The 20,974-nt window shown below is 58.6% G+C and overlaps 1 protein-coding gene across 6 annotated transcripts in view; it reads left to right on the forward strand.

Moving 5' to 3' along the window:
* Nucleotides 1–20,974, forward strand: part of ELFN1 (extracellular leucine rich repeat and fibronectin type III domain containing 1) — a 105,295-nt gene that overhangs the window by 67,061 nt on the left and 17,260 nt on the right. For 5 of the 6 annotated variants that reach the window (XR_002123417.1, XM_019637591.1, XM_019637592.1 and 2 more), the window contains one exon: nucleotides 10,957–11,117. The exons of the other annotated variant lie outside the window; for it this stretch is intronic. The gene's annotated coding sequence lies outside the window, so the exon portion shown is untranslated. The remainder of the gene's footprint in view (nucleotides 1–10,956; nucleotides 11,118–20,974) is intronic. 6 annotated transcript variants of the gene reach the window in all.

Consider the following 20,974-nt stretch of genomic DNA (forward strand, 5'->3'; position numbering starts at 1 on the left):
GATGAGCCGTGCACCGCGGGCCTGGCCGTGGGCCTGCCGCTTGGAGCCCAGCGGCCCCACGGGCCCCAGTTGTGGTGTCCTGCCCCCTCTGGAGAGGGAGATGGGGGCCTGAGGCAGCTCCAGCTGCCCGCCCCGCCAGCCACCTCCGCCAGGGAGTGGGACGGAGCCTGCCGTGGGAGGGTGCCCTCGCCTTGAACCCCCCGCCTCTGCCAGGCGGCTTCCCTGCTCCTTTGCTGCGAGACCAGGCAGGCCCAGCGCAGCTTTGCCCCCTGCACTGGCCTGTGAAGTCATTGCTCAGCCACAGGTTTCCATGGCAACCGCAGTGCCGTCACCAAGGGCCTGGGAGGCTGGAGGGAGGTGGGTGAGGCCTAGGAGGGGATTCCAGGCTCGTCAGTCGCCCACAGGCATGTGCTGTGACACTGGAGGGGGTCCCCCACTGCTCTGACTCAGGAAACCATCTCAAAGGAGGTGGCCCCCAGCACCCAGACACCCACCTGCCCGGGTAAAGAGTTCTTCGCAGGGCTGAGGGCACAGACACGAGACAGGGACACCAACACACTGCTGTGGTCACCATGCCGGGTTCTCCCGACTGCTCTGGGCCACTTAGACTGGCTTGAAGGGCCGCCTGCCGCACACCTCGCCCAGGGCCCATTTGGGTCTCACGCGACTCCTGGGCAGCTGCCCCTTTGGGGAGGGGCATTGGAACCCACACTCGAGATTCTGGGTCTCATTGGAACTACGTAAGGTCCTTTCCAGAGAAAAACCAACCTTTCTGTCACATGGAGGTGGGGCTTCCTGACACCAGCAAGCCAGGGATGCAGCTGCTGACCCCTGTGTGCCCCCCAGACGTGGGGCCTCCTGGCCCCCCCCCCCCCGCAGGAGCCTCGGTGCTGTGGGAGGGCGTCTGCATGTGTCCCTCACCATCTTGCATCACGAGACAGTGCAATGCACCTTGTGGCCAAGGCCATCAGCGTGCGTGCACTTGACATTCACAGGAGGGACTGTTCCCGTGACTTTACGACTCACCGCAGCTGGCCAGGGCTGTGACGGCTCTGCTCCAGCTCGTCAAGTCCACTCACACACTCCTGCTGACATGGGGGCTGGAAGCCTCGCTCCCTCCACGCCGACAACAGTGAGCCCCTGGCCCTGGACCAGAGCGATGGGGACCCCACACGCCCTGTCCAGCCCCTCCCGATACCAGCCCATGTCCTCTCCCCTGGGCCGTACACTCAGGGGTCAGACACCCAAGTGGAGGTCAGGAGTAGCCTGTGACACAGGCCGAGGCCCCGTCCCGCCCAGACGCAGAGGGGTGGACACAGCCCTGCCCATGGCCCCCATTTTGAAAACCTGGTTGCTTTTCATTCATTTCCATTCATTCATTCATTTATTCACAGACATTCACTCAGCAGACCTCGGCCTGCCCCGTGCCCTGGGCTTGCAAGACGAAGTCTATGCCCTCATGAAGTGTGCATGTATTAAGTGCCTACTGTGTGCTAAGCCCTGTGCTGGTGTAGATGCCAGGGTACAGCAGTGAAGGAGACAGATGTGATTCATGTCCTTATAGAGCTGACAGTCCAGTGGGGGTGATACAAACAAGCAAAGAAGGGAGGAAAACGTGAGAGCCAGGGCTCTGCGGAATTGGCCGTGGGTGATCTGCTGGCAGCCCCTGGTGGCTCCTTTAGGTGGGGCAGGCTGGACCACGTCTTGGAGGAGGTGGCATTGGTATCCAGGCCGGGGTCCAGGCCCAGCCCCCTCCCCTACTCGCTTAGATAGCTTGTAAAAACCACTGCCCTCTCTGGTCGGGGCCTCCCAGGAGGGGTGGGGACCGCCGTGTATGTGTGTGTGTGTGTGTGTGTCTGTGTGTGTGTGTGTGTCAGTCATTGTGTCAGTGTGTGGGAGAGTTTGCTGTAAGTGACGGTGAGAGGAAGGACGGATGGCTTCCTCCTGGCAGGAGAGGTAGGTGTGAGTCAGGCTCCAGAGGGGCCGTGGGGAGGGCCTCACAGACGAACCTGAGGCCCGACAGCCCTGGGATAGCGGCCTCTTGTGCACCCCCCCCCCCCACGGCAGGTATCTAGGCTGCTGGGGAGTCGTGTGCAGGAAGGCGGCCAAGTGAGCCCTCCCTGCCCCTCTGCAGACGGAGCTGAGTACCTGGGAGTGGGGCAGTGTTGGGGTCTGGGGTCTGTCCCAGCTGCCCTCCTGCTGGCCTCGCGGGCCTCAGGCTGTTTCCTCATCTTCAGAAAGGCTCCCACCTCCCCCGGTGGCATGAGAAAAGGAGAGCCGCAAACCTGCTCTGCTTCCTCTAGGACTTCAGGGGCTGCCACGGCGCCCTCACCCCGCGCTCCTGGGAAGCCTCTTTCCCCCTCTTATCGATGCTGCCTGTGTGGGTGGGAACACGGTGAGGTGTTTGTCATCGCTCAGCAAACTCACCTGAACAGAGGCTGCTGGGCTGGGAGCAGGGGTGCAGACAGGAGCCCACAGGCCTCCCTGCCGGATGCCCCGGTCCCCCAGGGAGGCTGCCTGCGGTGAGGGGGGCTGCTGAGCAGGGTGATGACTGGCCTGGGCGTTACGCTCTGATCCCCAGCTGGAGAACGGGTCTAAAGACAGGCTCACCTCGTGGGGTTGGATGAAGGGGAGTGGGAAGTCAGTCCTGGAATGCAGTCGGTGTTGCGTGAGCTGTTACCGCTGCCGTCACTGTCCATCACCGTCAGCGGTCAGCAGGTATCGGACACGAGGGGAGGCAGGGACTCAGCGGGCTGGACGCCGCAGCTGGGGTCCAGGCTTCCTGCGAGGGCGGCCTGGATGCCTGAGAGAGGAACAGGGGTCACTGGACAGACGGCAGGAGGGTGTGCAGGACACGGCGACTGTCCAGTGTGCCCCGTACTACCGTTCCAGGCTCGCCTGGACACTCCGCATCTGTCCAGATGCCTTTTTATGTTGTGCCTGCAATGGGACATCTCACCAAATCTTAGCCAGTTAGAGTCTGAGGGAACCTCAGCCTTCATTTCATAGACACAAGCAAATTTCAAGCCTCGTTTTCATATTTCTAATAAGCACTCAACAAATTTATGGGCCGCACAGCGTGTCAGGTCAGTGCCGCGAAGCCCTGCTGCCGCCCTTTGCCTCTACCCTCCCAGCTCCCCGTGGCTCTGCTCAGCACACGGCACCTCAGCTTCCTGTCGGCAGGATGACCGGGCTGCAGCGAGAAGTGCGGAGGGGGCCCCAGCCGGTGCCAGCTTCCGCCCTGGGTTCCCCTCAGCACCCAAAGCACCTGGCCAGCCTGGGTCACAGAGCGCTAATTAGCACGGCGCTTTTGTGTTGGCCTGGCATTCTAGTGTATGTACTAGCATATTATTTCTTTTTAAGATCAAAAGCTACATGTGTATGTATCTCCTCGCTACAGAACGGTCAGCGAGTACGAAAAGAGGAGCGCGTCAGCATTTCAGAGAGTTTCCTTCTGGGCTTTTCTCCTTCTGAGGAGGAGAGTTTGTTACACAGGTGGCACGGCCCTTAAAAAACTTACAAGTTGAAGTACAACCGACATACAGAAAAGTTCACACGTCCTGAGGTACCTACCGCTCAGCGAGCTTTTCTCCGGGCATGAGCAGTGCCTCGAGGGGTCAAGAGACAGGATGGCCCCGCGCCCCGAAGCCGCCGGGCCTGTCTGGGTCCTGCCCGTCCCTGGGTCAGTGCGTCTGGGCTCCTGGCCGCAGAGCCTGCCTGCCTGGTGCACACTGCGTGCGGACCTAGCCTGTGCCCAGCTCCGGGGCCCTCCCCCTGACCACAGCCCTCTCTCCCCCTTCCTGAACACACCGCCAGCACCGGACTGATGCCTTCTGGGCTGGCTGTTGGTGAACTTGACCCAAGTGTGAGCAGAGCACACACGGTCTTCTCTGACCTTGGCCTTTGGGTCGACGTGATTTGGGGGAGCTCCGTCCACGTGTCATTTTCGTTGCTGTAGAGATTCCACTTGAGCACCAGGGTCACTTCCAGTCTGGGGCCGTGAGGAGCCTTTTTGCATCTGTTCTGTTGTGTGTGTTTGAGTCTGCGGCTCACACCTGTGGGATCCCGGCGCTGTTTCCCAGCCTGGCAGGGACATGTCGGGCCCCAGAGCACAGCGTGGTCGCCTGTTTCACATGTCCCCCAACACGAGACTCACTACACTTTGAAGTTTCTCTGTCTTTACAAAGTTGAGTGTCTGTTACAGTTGGTTTGTGTTCTGGCCATCGGCTGGGATCTCATCTGTGGAATGCCTTTTCAAGACCTCTCCCCAATTTATTATTGAGGTGTCTGTGTTTTTCTCACTGATTTATAGGGGTTCATAGATTCTGAATGAGATAGCATTTCCTCAGAATAGATAGAAGAATGGTTATCTTCTGTTGTTTGTGGCCTGTGTTTTTATTATTTTTAAGAGCAGAAATTCTTTATTTTTATGGAGTAAAATTTATCAATATATTCTTGTATAACATATTTGCCTAGAGATTGTCTTCTAAAATATATAGTTCTTTCCCCAGCTGTGTCTTCAGTGAACCTGGCATTGGTTTTGCGTGTGGTGTGAGGCAGTGCTCTAGATCCTAACTCCCCTGTAGAGAGCTCACTGATCAACAAGGCCCTCTTTCCCGCTGGTTTCCTGAGCCTCCTGCGTCTTATCCAGGGTCGATCCTAGGTCACTTTCTGAGCTTCCCGTTTTGATCCATGGGCTCACTCCTCTAATCCTGTACCAAGACCACACTGTCTCAATGACTGCAGCTGTGTAAAAAATTATAATTGTCTGATAAAGTAAAACCCCTCCCTCAGCCATGTCTTTGTTTAGAGTTTGTCTCAGCCCACTTAAAGTTAAGAATCGGCTTGACAAGTTCCATGGAAAGAAAAAAAATCCTCTGGGATTTTGATGGTGATTACATTGAATCTATAGATCAACTTGCAGTGTTGACTTTCTAATAAATGTTCATTTTCTACTTACTGCAAATGTATAGAAACACACTCCACACTTGTACATGGGTTTTATGTTCAGAGCTCGAAGCTCTCTCATGCATTACGGCGTCTGCACTTCCTGTGGGATTTTTATGTACACAATCGTGACGCCTGTGACTGACTAGTTTTGTTTCTTCCTTTCTGAATTCTATCATTTTTATTTCTTTTTCTTGCCTTACTGCACTGGCTGAGCTTGGAATAGAAGTGGTGGTAGCAGGAATCCTCGTGTAGGTCTTGATCTCAAAGGAAAGGTTTTGGTTTTACCATTAAGCATGTCGTCTGCTGTAAGCCATGCACATTTGAAGAACTTTTCATCTGTATTTCTTGCCAAATGACTTTCTGAAAGAATTTTGCCATTTTCACCATTACCTTACCAGCACTGGGTATTATCTATCTTTAGGGTTTTTTTTGGGGGTGGGGTGGGGGTGGGGTGGGGTTGTTGTTGCTAGATCATGGTTTATTTGATGAGCCTAAATGGTATCTCACTGTATTTTTTTAAAATTTGCATTTCTCTGATTATGCAAGAGGTTGAACATTGTTTCATGTTTGTTAATTACCTGTATTTTCTTTGTGTCTGTTCTTATATCCACTTGTTTATACATTGTTGGTGTTTCCCTCAGCAACTTGAATGAGTTCGTTACATAATGAAGGTAGCTATCATTTCTGTGTTACAACTGACATGAATATTTCCCCCTGTATATTGTATATCTTTTAATTTTTGTTATTTTTTATGTTCCTTTTCCTTATTTTTATATGGTCAAGTCTGCCTCTCGTTTCTTTTACAATTTATTCTATTCCTCTGGAACTTGGAAAGCCTGTCTCCCTCCTGAGGACTGATAAATATTGAATTCTGTTTTCATCTAGCTTTTTTTATGGCTTAATATTTCACATTTAACTGTTTACTGCCTCTGGAATTTGTGGGGCTGTGAGGTGTGAAGCGAGGAGTTAATTACTGCTCAGAGTTTACCAGGGGAAGGGGCCTCACCTGGGTTCTGCCTCACCTGCAGCCTAGGCCAGTGGGAGGAGATTAAAGGCAGGAGGGTGGTGGCACTGCCCGCAGCCAGCGCAGGAACTGTGGAGCTATGATTACCATCAGGACAGTCCCCTTCGCTGCCTCTGCCTGACTTTAAATCAAAAGCAGAGCTGTTAGCCCAGTTTAGCAATATCCTGGGTAATCTTGGGCAGGTCTCTTCATGTGTGTGGGCCTCAGTTTTCTCATCTGTGAAATGGGGCTGCTAATGACACCTGTCCTAAGTTCTGTCACCAGGAGTCAGTGCTTTGGGGTGTATGCCCTAAAAAAAAGGGGTCAGGCAGACCCAGCACAAATCCTGGCTCATGTCTGTGACCCTGGGCAAGGCAGGTCACTTCTCTGAGCCTCAGTTTCTCCATCTGAAACCCAGACTTAGTAATAACATAGTTCCCACCTCTTGGGGCTCTGGGGAAACGCACGTGACATTTACTGAGTCTGCCCACCACACGTGCTGCGGTGATGGCTTTACTCTTATGACCCTTGTTCCGGAGAAGGGAGAGCCTCCTCAGGGGAGGAGGTTTCCTGTGTGGCCTCTGGGGGTCCCAGCCCAGCTGCGATGGGGAGGGTGTGGTGAGGGGAGGGCAGGGGGAGGGGGGTCCATGGGATGCTGTGAGGGCCACTGCCCTCTCCCAGCTCCTGATGGGGGTTGGGGCAATCCCCTCCCCTCCTCACCCCCAGACTGAGCTGTGGGGGGCGGGCATGCAGAGCCCTGGCTCCTACGCCCTGACCCAGGTTTTATAGTACATGCACACGCACGCGCACACACGCACATGCACGCACGCACACGCACATGCATATGCACACTCATATACAAACACGTGCACACAGGCATATGTACATCACATATACACACATATACATACACTCAAATACACATGCATGCACACACACAATACAAACACGTGCACACACAATCATCACATATACACACATAAATACATTCACATATACACATACATATACACACACTTAAATACACACACAGAACAGACATGAGTCATGCACTCACACACAGACCTTGCACACATCAACTTGGCAAAGAACCAGGTGGGGAACCCCTGCACCCTGGAAGGCTGCGCCCGCAGCGAGCCTGGGGAGGGGTGGGCCTGGGGGCTGGTGAGCTCAGCCTCCCCTTCCTGCCAGGCCCAGGCCCTTGCTGCATGGCGCCCTGAGCTGGAAAACCTCCTCATCAAGCCTCCTCCTTGGGGTCAGTACAGGGTCACCCCGTCAGCCCCCGAGCTCCCAGCAGGTGCCTGGCAAATGCTGCCAGGTGGAATGCAGGGGACCTGAGTAGAGCACACTGGATTGCTGATGGCCTACTGTGTGCCAGGCAGTGGGCTGGGCCCTGCAGTGAGGCCAGCTTGGGGCCTGGCAGAGTTCTGGGTCCCAGAGAGGGCAGCCCTGCTTGTCCCATCAGGGTGGTTGGGAAGTGACATTGGAACTGGCCTGTGAATGACAAGAGGAGCCTGCGTGGGTGGATCTGGGAGGAAGGCTTCCAGGCGGGGCACAGATCGGTCCACGGTCCTGAGGTGGCTGCATGCTGGGGGAGGGGAGGGCTGAGTTGGAAAGGCTGTGGAGTGGTTGGGGACAGAACCTGGAGAAGGGGCGTAGGCTGAGGTGACAAGTAATGGGGGGCACACCTGCAGGGCCCCAGAGCGGCCAGCAGCTCCCCATTTCACAGAGGGGGTGCCTGGCTTCTGCCAGGCCAGGCCCATGTAGTGGGAGAGGTCGCCCAGACAGGGGCCGGTGTCTGCCTGCTCCCTGGGGCACCCCTGTGCCCCTGGCCTCAGCAGGCAGGCTGGACGGAGACTCTGATTGGTGGGTGGGGCTGCAGGCGACGCAGCTTCAGCAGGAGCCCTCCCCCTCTCGCTAAACAATCATTGCACAAAATATGCAAATGGCATAATTACTGTTATTCGTTTTGCTGATATAAGTGTTTGAAATGCAAATGTCAAGTTTGGCCCTCTTATTTTCCACCCCTCTTACCCGTTTGCAAGTAGAGGGGTGCTCCCATCCTGGGAGGAGGAGGAGGAGGATTTGGGGGGCCCCACTCGGACGCCAGGGGAGCCAGCCTGGGTTTGCTCCCGCACAGCTGCTGCCTCCACCGCCTGAGGGGCACCGCATAGCGGGGACAGAGCCTCGCCCGCTGCGTGCAGCGCCCGGAAGGGAGGCCTCACCACCCCCCACTCCCCGTGTGGTCTGGGAGCAGTCACTTGGCCTCTCAGCGCCTCAGTTTACCTCTCTGTGTCCTGGGATCCACCAGCCTCTGGGCTGCCTTGTGTCTGGGCCTCCGTGCTACCTGGTCCCATGACAATTCAGTTAATGGATCTGGGCCTCAGTTTCCCTCCTGTGGAATTCCTGCACAGGTGCATTCTCACCTGTAAAATGGAGAGTTAGAGTTCCCAAATGGTCTTTGGGGTCCCAGGTGAACCCCCAGATACCACTGTGTGTGTGCATTTTCCAGGGTGCATCATCACCTTTGGCCCCCTCCAGCCCAGGTGGTCTCTGCGGCTTTCGGAGCTCCCTGGCCTGTGGGTTTGGGCTGTGAGCCGGTGAGAGGCGGCCACCGTTGTCCCTTTCCAACAGGGGAGGAGCTAAGGTGTAGCATTCCAGGGCGTGTGGGGGTCGCCCAGTGAGCTGCTCTGCTCGGCTGCCAGCTCCGGCTGCCACCTGGTTCCCTCCCGCCCCCCCACCCCCAGGGCAGGCGGGCTGGCTCCCTGTCCAGCGGCCCCTGCCAATCCCACACCAAGCTGCCCACCTGCACACGCTGCCCCGGCCACACCCCTTGATTTCAGATCGCCGGCTTCACTGGACCGAACTCCACCCGCGATGGCCCTGCAAATCCGCTGCGTGCGTGACTGTGCAGACCTGCGGGCTTCCAGCACCAGTGCCACCCTGAGACGGTGTGATCACCTCGATTCCTATAGGAGTGCAGCCCCTCCAGGCCCCGCCCCCAACCCTCTCAGGCCCACACACTATCCAGGGAGCTGGTGACTCCCACCAGGGCAGCTCCTGAATGTGATGCTTTGGGTCTGCCGGTTAGGGACAGATAGGTGGGAGTGGGCCCCAGGGCTGTCATTGGCCTGGTAGTCCCTTTGTGTTCAGCCCCTTGAGCCATGCGCTGGCTGCTGCAGGGCAGGACCCGGGGGGCTGGAGAGGGCACGTATGCGCCCATGCCCACGTGTGCCGGAGCGGGCCTGCAGAGAGCCGTGAGTGTGTGTGCACACGTGTGTGATCTGTGGGTCTGCAGGTGATGCCGATGGAGAGTGAAAAGCCTTGGGCAGGTGTCCAGCATGTGAGGTGAGAGGGACCACTGAGCTCCCAGTGGGATGGCCTGGCTCCTGCGCAGTGAGTGGCTCCTCGTTTGTTCCGCCTTTGGACAGCTCGGCTAGAGAGGAGCTGGTGTTGTCAGGGTGACCAGGACCCAGGAGAGGAGAGCAGGCGTTGCTGGGCCGACGGCAGTGAGAGGGCTCTCCAGTGGGCACACATGTGGTCAGCGGCCTGGACATAGGAGGGGCGACGCACCTGGTCTTGGCTGCAGCTCAGCCCGGAGGCCTCCGCCCCGGCCAGGCTGGTGGGGAGCTCGGAGCGCCCCACGTTCCCTCAATTTTTATTCCAATTACCTTTTCCAAGACAGGTTCAGCCTCATTAGCATATTCAAATACAGACCATCATTATTTCAATTAGCTGTTAAGTAATTAGCTTTAATTGATGAGCATTCCCCCCTTCCCCACATATTTTTTGGTTATTTACATCCGCTTCTAACCAACAATTTTAGGTAATTACATGCCACTCACTCATGTATTTGTGGGCGCGTGGGCACACACACACACACACACACACACTTACACACGCGCACACACACACACACACACACACACTCACACTCGCACACGCTTCCTCTGGTTCCTTTTCGCCTTTCAGTTCCTGCTCCCAGCCCGGGAGCCTGGAGGAGGCTGCTGTGAAGGGGGCGAGGGGTGGGTTACAGGCAGCCCCCCGCCCTACGCCTCCCCAGGCGCAACTGAGGGTCTCTGCCAGCCTACAGGGGCTCACGGTGAACCAAAGCCCCCCAACCTTTTTCCCAGAATGCCCCTTGTCCCAAAATGCCACCACCTCTGGGCACCCCCCTTTTTCTCCCCCACCTGGCGAGTTGGCGAATTGAGTTGGTGAATTACGTGCCCGTCACGCATGCAGAGCACGGTGGCGTCATGCCTCAGGCTTGGTCCAAACACGGCTCCGTGCTCCGTCTCAGCTCTGTGCCCCTGGAAGAGGGCTCCCCTGTCAGCCTCCGTTTCCCTGTCTGCACAATGGGGGTCAAGCGAATGAAGACGGAGTGTGAAATGCGGTGATGCTGACAACCCTCAGCACCAACAGCACACTCAGCGTCTGTTGTGGTTGAGCCACCGCGTGAGCGAGTGAATGAATAAATGAAGGAAGGATTGATCGGACCTTGTGGGCAGATGGAGACTGGACTTACAAGGTCCCAGGCTCATGCTGTCGATGGTCTGGCCTGGACCCTGGTGCCCTGTGGTGGAGGAAGGTGCCCCCCCAGAGAGCCCTGTCGGACCTGCCCACTGGGGGTCTTGGCCTCAGGTGTTCGTCCACCTCCCTCTCACGTAGGTTGGGGGGCTCAGAGGGATGTGGGTGCACTATGCCTCGCGCGTCCCCGCTGACTCGCCCGCTGGTCCCGGGGCTTCTGGGCTTCACCCCAGCAGCCGGGCCGCAGCCAGTCTGCACTCAGGTCTGTGTCTGGCCTGCCTCTGTGTCACGTCCGCCCCCTGCCCTTGGCCCTCTCCGTGGCTCCTTGAGCATGGGGACATTGGCTCCCAGGTTTTTTTGCTGGAGGTCTAACTTCCATGCAGTCTGTGCACAGGACCACATCCTGCTGAGATGGCTGCTGGTCGCAATGCCCCTCCTCCCCTCACCGCCCTCCTCCCCTCTGTGTCTCGCTGCAGTGGACGCTGCCTTGGCGACCGTTTGCCCCACGCTTCGCCTGGACCCTTGCTCTACCCCTGTGTCCGGAAATGAGGAGAAGACGTCTGTGATCCCTGAGGGGAGGAAGCCGCCAGCCTGTTCTTCTCGGAGGTGACAGTCATCGGCGGGCCCTGACCCAAAGGTAAGGGTCGCTCTTGCTCATTGGACACTCAGCAAGGGGGGCAGGTGTGCTGGGGTCATGGGACAGGTCTGGAAGGTGTGGGTCAGAGCCGGCTTTCCTGCAGAACAGGTCCCTCAGGAACCAACCCCTGTTCAGAGGCGCTGCCCGTCTGACGGAGAGAGCGGGCTGCCTCAGGGGACGGCAGAAGGGGCTTGGGGGCCCTGGGATGGTGTGAGCAGGCGGGGGCCTGTGCAGTGTCCTCCTCTTGAGCTGGGTGCTCTGTGGGGTGACAGAGGTTTCGCTCCCACCACGTTATGGGAATGTGTGTGAGTGTAAAACTTCATGCTTACAACATGGCGCGTGTTAGCGTTGACTCACATGGATCCAAACACAGGTTCTTCCCTGAAAAACGAAAATGCTGCATTGAACTCCTAAGGGGGTGGGGTGGGCGTTGAGAAGGCCATCCTGAGGCACGCCAGCTGTCCTGGTGACCCAGCTGTGCTGTCTGCGGGAGTCTCACCTGCAGCTGGAAAGCAGCTGGACGAGTTATTTCCCGTTGGCACTTTCAGATTACCACCGTGCCCTCTTCTGTCACCTGTCCTCCGATGGCTCAGGGCCTGAGGCACCTCGTGTGCTTCCGGGTCACAGACTCGGCAGTTTGTACATCTGCTCTCTGCGTGTTGCCTTGTGTGATGGAGCTGGGTTGTAATACCTCCCTCGGACAGCAGGAGGTGCTCTTGGTAAACGACACAGTGCAGAGAAGAGTGGCTTTGGGGCTTGGGGTTCTCAGTAGGTTGCTTACCTGCTGCCAGCTGGCGCTAAAGGATTCCATAGATTGAGTTTATTTCAAGTGGCCATGACACTTAGTCTCTGCCAATTCTAGCGGACTGGGAATTTGTGGGGAACAGGCTCCTTCCAGGACCTACGAAGGCATGCCTGTGGGTGGTCAGATGGCTCCCCAGATGTACCGGTGGCTTTAGAGTGGCGCTTGTAGGAGTGGCTCTGGGAGGCCTGACCGTGAGACGACAAGGCAGCGGGGCTTCTGGGCTGGAGGGAGGCACCTGTGAGGACCAGAGGCAGCCGGGAAGCTGGTGCTGGCGGGCAGGGCCGGGGTAGAGCCGGCGGGCAGGGCCGGGGCACATGCGGCTGCCTGGTCGCTGCTCCCGCACGTGCCCGTCAGGCATCCGTGAAGGCCTGCTGCTTGCCAGGCCCCAACGCGGGGTGCTGGAGACCCTGTCCCTTGGGGTGCTGAGCCTGGAGAGAGGGCAGGCTGTGAGGAAGCATCGTTCGTTCCGTGCCGCGGCTGTCTCTTCAGCTGACATCATCAAGAAAGTCTGGGGGGAGGGGGCTGGGTGCCATGTGACCGTGACAAGCACCTGCCCCTTTTGGGGCCTCAGTTTCCCTATCTGAAACATGAGGGTGTCCCCAAGAACCATCTTCATGGATTTACCTAGAAGTTATTTAGTGGACAGGGCAGTCTGGGTGGGCGTCGGCTCTGACCATGCCAGTGGCCTAAGACCATCCCCACCACGGGCGTGCAGACTAAGACCCCACAGCAGTGGGGCATGATGCCAGCGGTGCACAGGGTACCCCAGAGGCCCAGGGATGTGGCAGAGCTTGGACAATTAGGGCCAGGCTGGGCAGACTCGGTGGTGCTGACCTCGGGCCATTGGCACGGCCATGAGTGTGTGGGACAGGCAGGCAGGCAGAGCTGGGCTTTGGCCATGACTGCTGTTGACAGCCCTGTGCTTCCCCTGCCCCTGCCATGCCTGTGCCTAGGACGCCCTCTCCCCAGGTCGGCCTATCTGTGCAGTGACCTTGGTGTGGGGCAGGCCCCACTGCTGATGTTTGGTTGTGGAACTCTGGGCAAGCCATGTTTTGTCTGTAAAATGGAGATAACGACCTCTCCCTTAAGGCGCGCATGCAGAGGGGCGTGTGGATTTCCTGGCATAGTAGGCACTCAGTAAACACGCAGTTGGTACCCGGGAGACACCCGTCTTGGGTTCATCACGTTAGATAAATGTTACCTCTTTCCTTCCTTCCAGAGGCTCCGTCCGCCCCAGCCCACATCAGGTTCAGGCTCCGCTGGCCTAGCCCAGGACCCCGTGGCCTGGTGGGCCCCGCTCCGGCCTCAGCTCCCGGGCCACGCCGCTTGGCCTCCGGTCACTCACCCCAGGCTGCGTGCTCGCCCGGTCAGCCTCCTGAGCCTGGCGGGGGGCACACTCCGAATGGAAGTTTGTTGAGTGGATGGATGGGATGTTTCTCAGCCTGGCCTACCTAGGAAGGCAGGTGGCAAAACAGATGGCCGTGGCTCCTGCGGGCCTCGTGGGGGGCGCCCGTGTCGCTCTGGGTCTTCTTCGGGGACGTGCAGGTTGGGCGCAGTTTCCAAGGTCCCTTCCAGACAGAGCATTTGTGGTTCCGCAAGCTGAACTTCCCCGGTTCCAGTCCTGCCTCCCTGCGCCTCCATTTCCTGGTCCTGGGGCTCATCCCTAAAAGTTGCTTCTATTGAAGCAATGACTAAGAGTCCAGAGGAAACGTCTGTGTGTTCCGGTGCTGACCCCAGGTGACCTGCTGGACGTGGCCCAGCCTTTGGCCGGCACTGTGTTCAGCACCAGCGACGGCGCCTCAGGGGGCCTCCGTGGGCCTGTGGGGAGAGAGGGATCTGGGAGCAGGCAGAGCTGGAGCCCAGGCCCCTCCGGAAGACCCCTCTCCTCCCTGGATCTCAGTCCGCTTCTCTGAGAAATGGGGTGATGCTTTCCCCAGCAGTGCTGTGTGACGTGCTGGTGACTTGCCCAGGGCCACCCAGCACAGTCACACCGCCCTCTCCTCCCCCAGCACGCCCCGGCTCCCCTCCCCAACCTCTCCAAGGAGCAGTTATTTATCTGCCTGATGGTGACAGGCGGCAGTGGCTGGAGTTAGAGCTTCTGTCCAGAGATCAGCTGGCGGCTGTGGAGCAAACAGCCCGAGCTAATTAGGAAAAGGTCACGCCGGCTCCCGGAGGCCGGCTTTTGAAGTCGGGCCTCACACTGGCGGCTGGGAGCAGCTAGGACTTTGAGTTAGTGGCTTGGTTAGCTTCAAACCCCTGTGCCCCGCTCACTGCTGACCGCCCGGCCCACGCTCCGGTGCCAGGGTCCAGCCACCCACCCGCTGCTCCAGGCTGGACAGACAGATGACGGAGACTCAGCCCTACCCTGCCGCCTCCCTCCCTGCGCCCAGCGGCCGAGAGCAGGGAAGTGCCGGCTGGGCAGTAGCTGCCCACGTGCCCCACAGTTCCTCTCACTGTTCTTCCATTTTTCTCTAAGTAAATTCACTTTTTAAAAACTTAAATACGTTTATTTAAAAGGGAAGTTTTATAGCACTACTACAAATGGAAAACAACCCTCCTTTGCCATAAATAGAATTCATAATCATAAAAATAAATTCAGTGGAAACAAAACAATGTTATTAAATTCTAGTTGGATGCTGTCGCCCAGGGGAGGCCTGGAGCCCAAGGCTTGCTGTCGCTTTATTAAAAAGGGAGAAAGCAAGTGTGCAGGGGTGTTCACGGCTTACCAGCCCCGACCTGAGACTTCCTTTTTGATGGAATCAGGGGCGCTGAAAAGAATTAAATTGAGAGTAACTTTCTAATGAAATTATTCAGCAGCATTTTATGCTGTGTCACCTAGGGATTGAAATTGGCCGCACAAGACAGAAACCTGAGCACCGTGTGGTTGAACCCCACCTGGGGAATCATTTTTCTCATGTAAAGGGGGGGTGCACAGCCTCGGGACGTTGGCAGTGACCCACGTTCCACGTACCTTCCTCCTGCATCGTTTTTGCAGTGTCCTCATGGCCTCAGGGTGGCTGCTGCACCTCCAGCCGCTGTATCGCCATCTCTGCAGGAAAAGGGGCGGAGTGAAGGGAAAGGAATGTGCCGGCCGCGTCCTCACACTGGCAGCTGAGCGTGTTCTCCTGCCCACTGTGGTCCGCGGCTGCCTCGGGGTTGGCGCCCACTGAATAGTTCATCTGTGTGCGACATAGTTCCTTGGTGCCTGCTCTTTTCCAGGCGGCAGACTTCTGCCCTTGTGGTGTTCCTGACGTCACGTGCCAGCCCTTGTGAGGTGAGCCGGGGCCCCATCCCAGTGCATCCGCTAGGGGCCTGGGGCCTGCCGCTCCCCCACCCCCCGTGCCCGCCTCCTGCTGCCCACAGTGGTCCAGGCTCGAGTGCCCAGTCCGCCTGTATGGAGCTGCCCTGCACGGGGGAGCGGCCCCCCTCTCCCCACAGCCGTATCGGGCCCACAGCCCCCCTGGCTTGTTCGTCTCCCCCTGGTGGGGGTCCAGGCTGCAGGGGCAGGGTTTCTGCTCCTAGATCACAATTTGTCTCATTTTCTTGTAGAATGTCCACCCCCAGGTTCCTGGACATCATTAGCAGCAGGGGGGCAGCGCCTCGGGGTGCCATCTCTGGCCTCTCTCTGGCTCCCTGGGGATCCCAGCTCCTTTGGGCCAGGGCCCTGGTGGTGCCGCTGGCCCCGCCGCACCCACCCCGGCCACATGCTTTGTTTGCCTTCCAGCCTGAGCTCCCTCTCGCCTCCCCCACAATAGACCTTCCTCCTGCTCTGACCTCTGGACACTGAGCCCTCTCCTTGGCGCCAGTGCTGGGGACCCACTACAGGCCCCAGGTTTAAATACGGGTTCTGTTGCTGACTAGCTGTGCAACCAGGGTCGAGTCACTGACCCTCTCTGTGCTCATCGTTGGTGTACCGGTGGTGACGGCAGCCGCTTGTGTGATTGAGTGACAGGCACTGAGGGGGCACAGCACCTGTGTCTCCCCTCCCCTGCCTCCCAGATGTCCACATTCTGCACATGTGCATAAGCGTCTCTGCACCTGGTTCCACACGACCCAGGGCCTTGCTTTGGAAGCCCACCTTAGCTCTTGCTGAAAGTTCTGAAGCAAGAGGAAAGCGTCAGCACGTTTGGAAAGGAGGGTGACTGTATAATGTCCAAACCAGACACTGTTGGGAGTAGAAAGAGGTGGTTTGTAATTACACTGAAACACAGGGCACCCCAGGATGTGTGGTCCCCTACCTGGAGGTCCTCTTGTCTGTTTTCTGGTTGCGGACGCTGAGGCCCCAGGACACATTAAAGTTAATGACACAGCCACCCCTGACAGCGGGGTCCTGGCCGTGTCCTCATTCTCCTCCCGAGCACGTGAGCCTCTCTGAGCCTGGGTGTCAGTGGTTCTGAGCGTGGGAAGTCCCAGCAGCTGGGAGGATGGGTCTCCCCATCTTCGCCTCCATGGCATCCCGGGCCAGCCTGGAGCTGTCCAGGGTGCTGAACGCTGCCCCCTCCTCGCTCTCCACAGCCCAGGGGTACCCTGCCCACCAGCAGGACCAGGTCTGGGTCAGGCAGCCCGCCCGTCTCCCTCCTCCAGGTGCCCGCTGTACGGAACGGCTGTCTTCCCCCAGCCCCTGCCCTGCCACCCCCGCCCGCAGTGTGACGGCCTCCCTGCCTGCGCATGCCTGTCTGTCCTGCAGCCCTCCCCGCCCGCCCCTCCCCGGTTATCCGGAGGCCTTGGCAGCCCGGGCTGTGCGTGCTACGGCTGGGTCCATCGGGTACGCTCTGAGCTGCCTCTGGGACTCATCTGTCCACTGGTGACCACGATGATGACAGCGCCCGTTTCCGAGGGTTCCCATGGCCTGGAGCATGGCTTCTGTCTTGAAACAACCTCTTCTCTGCTCTCTGCGTCAGAGTCCCTCCCACCTCTGGGTTCTTCCTTCTCAGGGGTCCCTCAGATGTGGGTCCTCTGCGAGCCCCCCCGCTGCCTTCCCCCTCTCGCTGTGCCCCCGTCTGCCCCAGCGTGAGCCACGTCTTCACACAGGTGGTGTCTGGGCTCTCCAGCTCCTGCCCAAGCGTGTCTGCCCAGTGCAGGCCATGGGGCCTCTCCCTTGTCGGGTCACAGCGCCCTGCCCCCGGCGTGACCGCACCGACATGCCTCAGCCCCCCAGCCTCGCACACCAAGCCCGCTTGTCCCCAGCTCCTGACCTCAGTCAAGGGCAGAGCCGGCCCACCAGTTGTCCCATCAGTGTTGACTCCTTTCTGCCCCGCCGCTGGCCAGCAAACCAGCAGGTTCCATCGATCTGACCTCCTTTCTCTCTCTTGAATCTTTTATTGGAGCGTAACAGACAGAAAAGTGTGTGCATCCCAAGTATTTTTAGCTCTAAACTTCTACCAGCTGGACACACCCATGTCCCCAGCCCTGTAGACCACCTCTCGCTCCCGGGGCTGGACCTCCTCTGACTCCCTCCTTCGTACTGAGGCCCCTGTGCCGGGGCCTAAGTCCCAGCCTCGCCACTTACGGACGCGGGACGCGCTCACACCCCTCTATAGCTTCTTCGTCTATAAACTGGAGCTAGGACACGACGACGTACTCCATGGTGCCGCTGCCCACTTACTGCATTTAATAGTGTGAGCTACGCGTGTCACCACTTGTAGGATCAAACATTTGATAGCAGTTAGCTGGCATTCTGTGATGATGACTGGTTCTCTCGGCCCTTGGGGAGCTGCTGGCTTTCCGAGGAGGAAGCAGCGACACCGAGGCTGAGTGACAGGCCCAAGGCCCCCATCTGGCAAGTGGCAGTCTGTCTGCAGACAAGTTCTCAGCACCCGTGCTCCAGCAGCGCGTTGGGTGGGAGCCAGCTGCAGGGTAATGACCGGCCTCCTCCCGGCCTCCCCACGGGGTTCTTGGGGAGCAGGGGAGCCCCCTGGAGAGAGCTCAGGGGAGCCAGGCCCTCGCCCCGTTCGGCTGCAGCTTTGCTGTGTGCCCCAGGGAGAGTTCCTTCCCTTCCTTGGGCCTGGAGGGCAGAGGCCAGAGTTGGGAGGTTCTGTTGAGCTGATTCCTCGGGCACCTTATTGTGTCGTCACCCCTGCATGTCCCTGCCGTGCCCTGGCATGGTGCCTGGCACGTACTAGGTGCTTTAGAGTCTTTGTCATCGGGATGATGAAAGGCTGGGGTGTCAGAGCCATCAGCATGTGAGAGGAGGACTCAGTTCTCCCGGGAACCATTTGCAGGAGCCAAGTTATGCACACTGCCAGCCCTCCAGGTTCAGTTGTCAAACGTCTGACGCTGCCTCAGAGCACAGGCAAAGCCAGGAGAGGCTCAGGTCAGAGGGGGCCCCCAGGGAGGGGTGCCCCCAGACACCGTCAGTCCCCAGGAGCTGGGAAGCCCGGGACACAGGGAAGCTGCTGTGGGAACTAGATGAGCAGGCTCGGGTGCAAGTTCCCCCTCCGTGCTGGGCCCTGTGTCTCCCCTCTCTGGCCCTCAGTGTTCCCTTCTGTGCGGTGGGAGTCTTCGCATCTCACTGGCAAAGACTCTTGGTCCACAGCCCCAGGCCTCAAGTTCTGGGGCTGGTACCTTTCATCCTTGACTCAACGGCTGTGAAACCGGCAGCCTTCTGTCCCCAGCCCTGGGATCACCCGAGCTGGCCAGGGGCCCAAGTAGCTGGGCCTGGTCCTTGGGGCCAGAGAGAACAGCCCAGAGCAGGACAGGGCCCCAGCAAGGGCAGCAGGCGCTGCCAAGACCCAGTGAACCAGGTGAGAGCTGAGCCCTGGAAGTCCAACTTGTAAAGCTCATGAGTGATTCTGACGGGTGTCCTGGCTTAGGGGCCACTGCTTTCACCCACTCGCCGCCAGGGAGAACGCCCTCTGACATCCTGCCTCTCCTTGCATACCTCCAGAGACGGGGAGCTCAGCCTTACGCAGCTGCCCATTCCTTTTCAAAACATTTTAAAATTTATTATAAAATATTTAAGGTGTTTCAAATATTTAAGAAACCTGTAATAAATATTTCACTAATTATAAAATATTCAATACAGCCAAAGGTATGAGAATAATACCATGAATACCTGATACTGTCCCTTCCAGCTTAAAAGTAGCCCCACGCGCCCCGCATGACAGGCAGTCCCCGGAAGGGACGAGAAGGCCTTCGTTCAAGGCCTCCACACCTCCCACCAAAGGCTGCCGTGTGCCCCTCTCAGATCTCCCCTCTTTCTTTCTAAGCTGATCACTGTGGTCAAGTGCGCGTAGCGTGGGACTCAGCATCTCACCCGTTGCGCGTGAGCCATTCATTGGCGTGAAGCACCCCCACCCGAGCCCAGGACTCCTCCACCTTGCCCGCCGGGTGAGCCCTCTGCTAGTTGGGGACGGTTATCCTGGTGCCCGGGTCACCCCCTTGCTCGCTGTGGGATCGTGTGGAACCCACGGTCTGCATGCCTCAAGCTTCAGGTCATGGCAGACACATGGGCATGTGGGGGCTGGAGCTGGGCGCCGTGTGGGTGAGCGCTCACGCCCCTTCACTGTCGGTGCCCCCCAGTGCTGTGGCCGTTCTCTGGGGGGCGCGTCTCAGGTCCAGCGTGTGTGCACCGGGACACCTCTCACAGCTTCTCCAGGGGCACGCGTGGGTTCTCCAGGAGGGTGGACGGGGTCACACGTGTGTCCACCCACAGGCCTGGGGGAGCCTGCTGTGTTATGTGCTGCAGGGACGGGGGTACTCTAGGCCCCTCCCCCACCAGACACTCCATCTCCCCCTGCCTTTCCTCAGACAAACTGGCTTTGCGTCCACCCTCCATCGGCGTCCCTCACCCCCCGTCCAGCATGCCACCGCGACCTGTTGGCCTGGCGTCTGGTTAGGTACACACAGGGGCCATGGGGCCAAACTCCTGGGCTTGGCTGCTGCTTCACCAGGCCAGTTATTAACGTCTCTGTGCGCGTCTGTAAAGTGGATAATAACAGTACCAACTACACAAGATTATAAGTAAATAATGTGTTAATGAATGTAAAGCCCTTAGAACAGTGCCGGCGCATAGTAGGTGCTATATGAGTGTGAGCTTTTATTATCTCCCTTGAGGGCTGGACCCAAACCGCCTGGACCGAGTTGCGCGGTGCTGGACAGAGCCAGATCACCTCCTCTGTTCTACCCGCTGTATCTCTGTTAAGGCAGCCTGCGTTATCTTCTCGGGGGCCACGCTGACCTGTTGGAACCTGACCGCGCCTCTTTCTTGGGTGATGTGGAGCTGTCCCTTTCCTAGCCTGGTTTCTGCCCCGTGTAATTCACTGGGGTGGCTGTGACCCGTTACTCCAGCGGGAGGGAGCACTTGGACCCTGGTCCCCACCTCCAGTGCCTTTCCTAGTCCTTCAGGCTCTCAGAGTCCATCCCAGTGCTGCTCACGGTGAAAGCCGGGTGGGGACACAGCCTGCAGCCTCCCCAACCATGCCTGTGGGCACCTGGGCTCTGTGGGCGACGTGCTGTGTCTCCCTATGTGCCCACTGTCACTGTGCCGCCGGGCGCTCCCCACCTGAGCACACGTGGCGAAGGCCCCAGCCCAGTCCCCATGAGTGTTAGACTCTCCTCCGGGAGCCCTTTGGGGTTGGGGCAGGTGCCCCAGGACCCCGAAACCCAGTGGGCCGCAGGGCCCGGACACTGTGGTCAGGGTGAGAATGGGCCCAGGGAGGGGGCCTGGGCAGCACGGGGGGAGGGGTGTGAGGCGAGGAGGGGGTTAGGACGCAAGCCGCGCCCCCAGGCGGTGGCAGCACGTTGCCGGCCCCTGTGGCCTGCAGGCTGGGTGCGGTCTCAGACGACAGACAGACTGATGGAGAGACCCAGAGAGGCGGTGGGCGGCGGGGGCAGTGGTGCCAGCCACACGCAGGATGCCCCCAGTTAGCTGACTCCGTGGGCGAGGGAAGATGGGTCGCGAGAGCAGCGCGTCCTCAAACCCGCTGGGGCAGCTTCCAGCGCTGTCACTTGCACCGAAAATTGAACGTCCTCCAGCTGCTCCACCGTCCGATGCCTGCCTGCCGTGAAGTGATAACCAGACACTCGTGTGTGCGACGCGCGTGTGCAGTGG

Source organism: Hipposideros armiger, unplaced genomic scaffold (genome assembly GCF_001890085.2).
Source record: "Hipposideros armiger isolate ML-2016 unplaced genomic scaffold, ASM189008v1 scaffold_33, whole genome shotgun sequence".
Classification (NCBI taxonomy): domain Eukaryota; kingdom Metazoa; phylum Chordata; class Mammalia; order Chiroptera; family Hipposideridae; genus Hipposideros; species Hipposideros armiger.